Source organism: Diadema antillarum, unplaced genomic scaffold, assembly GCF_040938485.1.
Source record: "Diadema antillarum isolate AM-2024a unplaced genomic scaffold, OU_Dant_1.0 seq00001472_RagTag, whole genome shotgun sequence".
Classification (NCBI taxonomy): Eukaryota; Metazoa; Echinodermata; class Echinoidea; order Diadematoida; family Diadematidae; genus Diadema; species Diadema antillarum.
Window position 1 is genome coordinate 653,524 of NW_027272211.1, and position 4,260 is coordinate 657,783.

Consider the following 4,260-nt stretch of genomic DNA (forward strand, 5'->3'; position numbering starts at 1 on the left):
GTCACTATCCCATCACTCAAACATCGGCAGGTACCCCTAGGTATAACCCCCAGGTACAGAGGGACCACAGTGCTCAACACGTCTTGTCCATGAACATGGGGGGATCCAGGAATGGAATTCCGTAAAGGGGAGGCCCCTTTCCAAAATTAAAGGGGGTGCACGCACCCCCCCCCATTTTTTCTTTTTATTTCTTTTGTTTTGACCAAAAATAAAGATGGGGCGTGCACCCCCCTCTGGATCCGCCACTGATGAATGTACATACCTGGCAGACTTTGAATCACTGATCTACGGTCTGGGCATCCAGAGCTTAATCCACAATTCCAAAGGGCTTCCCTACACACAACAGGCTGGATTTGAATTGCTGATCTACCGTCTAAGCATCTAGTGCTTCATCCATAATACCGAAGTGCTTCCCTGTGCACACTGGGTTGGATTTGAACCGCTGATCTACTGTCTACACATCCAGTGCTTCATCCGTAATACCAAAGGTCTTCCTTTCACACACCAGAGTGCGTTGAACCACTGATTTACTGTCTGTGTGTCTAGTACTTCATATACAATACAACAGTGCAGCCCTATGCACACTGGGCTGGATTTGAACCACTAACTTACTGTCTATGTGTCTAGAGCTTAATCCACAATACCACAGTGCAGCCCCCCCCCCCTTCTCACAAGTGGGTGGGGCCACACAGATATAAAAGGAATACTGTATATGCCATATATTTCGTGAGTCTAAATTTTCGCGAATCGGGAATTCCCGACAATTTCGCGAGTGGATAAATTCGTGATTGTGGAGTCCTGTACTGAATGGAGAAATGTACACGCGTACGTAACATTCACATCGGGATCAGAGTCAATATTTTCGCGAATAGCACCTGTCTCGCGAAATTCACGAAAATAAAAACCTCGCGAAATATTTGGCGTATACAGAACCCCACACACACACATAGCGGGGCCAGCCCAACGTCACCGGTCTATTTGTACATACACATCATCCTTGTCCATTACACCCTTGTGTGACAAGGCACTCATACCGGCCGACCAAACCCACCCACCTACCTAACCCCCTCTTCCCTCCAAAGCCCCCTATACTAGGGTCCCATCCCCTGGTACTTGGCCCTCAATGTTCTCATGAGTTCGCTGTTCAGGCTCCCAGTCTCGTGGCGGTCCACCGTGGATCCCGCTGACGATGCCAGCTCCCAGATTTTCTGCTCTATCTCCTTCTGCCGGGCTGCAGTGCACAAAACAAACAAACAAACAAACAAACAAACACAGAAATCAGGAGGGACATTCAAGATGGTGGCAGTTCAAAACAAAGAGGTCAAGAATCATCATATGATGCTCCACAAGGTACCCTAGTAAAACAAAGCAATCCTAATAAAGCAGTGGCAGATCCAGAGGGGGGCGCACCAGGCACACCCTTTGATTTTGTAAAGATGCCTCCCCTTTACGGAATTCCTGGATCCACCCCTGTAAAGGGTGGGTCCCACCTCTTATTGAGATCACTTTGTTTTTGACATCTCAGCCATTTCAAAATCCATTTTCATCAAAATAAACTTTGCATTTCTCTGAGACTTGTATTCTCTTTCATATTTCGTAAGAGGTTTCTTATTATTTCACCAAAAAAAAGTTAGAAACCTGAAATTCCATCTCAACCATGTTTTGCCAACGATTCACCAAGAAGGATGAACTCCTCTAAAACCCTACACATCATCCACAAGTTTGAGTTTAGTAACATGAAAAGTCTCAACAGAGGTTTGGATGCTTTTCAAAGGCTTTTAATTGCCGAAAGTAACTACAAAATAAACCTATAGCCTCCAGTGTGTGGGGAATAGTGATTTTATATTACACACTGAAATAGCCAATAAACAGAGACACTGCATTCATTATATAGTTTCCACTGATATCACATGCTTAGTAAAATCTGTGCCAGGGTTTGTAGTACATGTGTACTTGAAGCATGTGATGCCATAATCAAAGTGGTAATAAACATTGATGAATATGTGCCAAGTTTGTAAAATGTGTACCAGTACTTAAATTAGTGAATTTGTTCAAACAACTGTAGGCAAATGCTGAAGGGCATGGTTATTGAGCAGGGCCATGAACGAGGTTACCTGTCTGCATAACATCATCACATGATCTAATTTGCACAAATGTACATGACTGTGACTGTTATCACAGTGTGTTTTGTTTTTTAACACAAGCAACTTTTACATTACATTACATTCTTGCTTAAAGGGGGTGGCTAGTAACTGATCAGTGGGAGTCAGTGGGAATGCTGGGGGATGATTGTTCCAATCCTTGTGGGATTCATTTAAGAGTACAGTATATATCTATTGTTGTGTGAAAATTATTTGCTTCAGAACGGTCTCATTGATATTCAAGTAATGTGCAGTTTAATGTTTCCAGGTTAGCATGACTGTACAGTGTTGGGGCGATCGTAAACGGGCCGTGAACGATCGCCCCGACACTGTACAGGCATGCTAACCTGGAAACATTGAACTGCACATTACTTGAATATGAGACCATTCTGAAGCAAATAATTTTCACAAAACAATAGATATATAATGTACTCTTAAATGAATCACACAAGGATTGGAACAATCATCCCCAGCATTCCCACTGATTCCCACTGATCAGTTACTAGCCATCCCCTTTAAAATTTCAATCTCAAGAGAATTTGTCAGTCAATTTTATCTTATTGGCTTTTTTTTTTTCTTGGTTTTTGTTTAAATCAACTCGAACATGAAATAGAGCTGTTTCTGTTTTTATTGGCATTTCTTTTTACACTTTTTCAAAGTTCTATTTTTATATTGATATTTCTTTTAAAAGAAGTCTATTCCATAAGGCGGAAGTGTTGGTGAAAAGGTGGACCTTGCATCACAAAACCAAGAAAATATTGCCAGAATAGACTTTTTTAGTTCAGGTCACATCAGGAAACGAGAAATTCTTCAAAGAGCGTCATGACTACTGTATACGATAACTCAATAATATAGGATATTATTTACCCCCCCCCCCCCCCCCACCTTGGTAATAAGTATTGAATGTACTGAAATTTCTAGGCTAGGTTTTGTTTGTAGTTTGTTTTTATTTCTGAAACAGTAAAATCATATCAAATGTAAAGTGTTGAACATTACATAATTGAAACAAGAATCATGGGTGAAATATCAAAACACAATGAGAGTTGTGAAAAGAAATGGACAGGTGACAATGGTAACAATACATGTAACGGTGGATTGCCCACTTCAGATCTATCGACATGATAGATTTGATCTTCAATGAGGTTTAAGCTTTATAAACATTCTCAGACTTGCATAAGGAACGCCGGGGTGAATTGTATGAGACGAAATAAACTTGCATCTCACCTTGTTCAGCCGTTAGCTCCTCCTCCTTGCCTTCCTCCACTGGTCTGCTCTCGATGTCAACCTCCTCCCCAGCGTCAATCTCCTGCACCAGTGGCTTGCTGCAGCTTGCTGAAGCAACCTCGTCCCCAGATGGTTATCTCCCCGGCACGGTCCCCTCAAACTCCCTCCAGGATCTGCCGCTGCGTGGCAACCTCGTCTCCAGATCAGCGAACTCTGCCTTCTGCCGTTGGAAGTTACTGTCCTCAGTAGTACTTGACGGCCGCTAAAAATATCATGGATTGGAGAGACACAGAGTGTTGAGTGTTACCAAAGCATCTGTAAGTACCTTGTCTCAAAACAAATGATATAATGTATTGAAATAGTTTCATGTCTAGTTTTCCTCACTTCAGTAAGATCACAAAATCAAAACATAATTGAAACAGAGGAAAGGCACAAATAGCAAATATTACTTTTTTTTCCAGATATCAATCTGAACACAGTCCAATCAATTCATAACGCATGTTTAGTGTGAACACAGTCATGTCAAGGCATCATTTGCGTACACTCAGACAAGGAGGCATTTGAAAAAAGACAAGCCAAAACCTTGAGTGAAAGGACTACATGAATACGTGGAATTAATCAATCACATATTTCAGTAAATCCCTTACAGTACGCTGGGCAATAGACTTTCTTTGAGACTTGAACTATCTGAGACATATAACTGAATAAAGTGTTAATGATTCAAACAGGTTTGAGTAAAACAACTTTTGAGTTTTCTGCAGAGAACAAAAAAGATTTAGCCCACTTCAGCACAGCTCCTGGTATTGCCCCAAGTTGGAAATCTTTGAACTGTTCATGGACAACAATGGGAGAATATTTCTGGTATTAGAGAAATAATCTACCTGTTTGTCACTAT

General features: G+C 41.5%; 1 pseudogene; it reads right to left on the reverse strand.

Moving 5' to 3' along the window:
• Positions 1-1,091: 1,091 nt before the first annotated feature.
• On the reverse strand, positions 1,092-3,627 carry LOC139709822 (uncharacterized; annotated as a pseudogene).
• Positions 3,628-4,260: the final 633 nt, after the last annotated feature.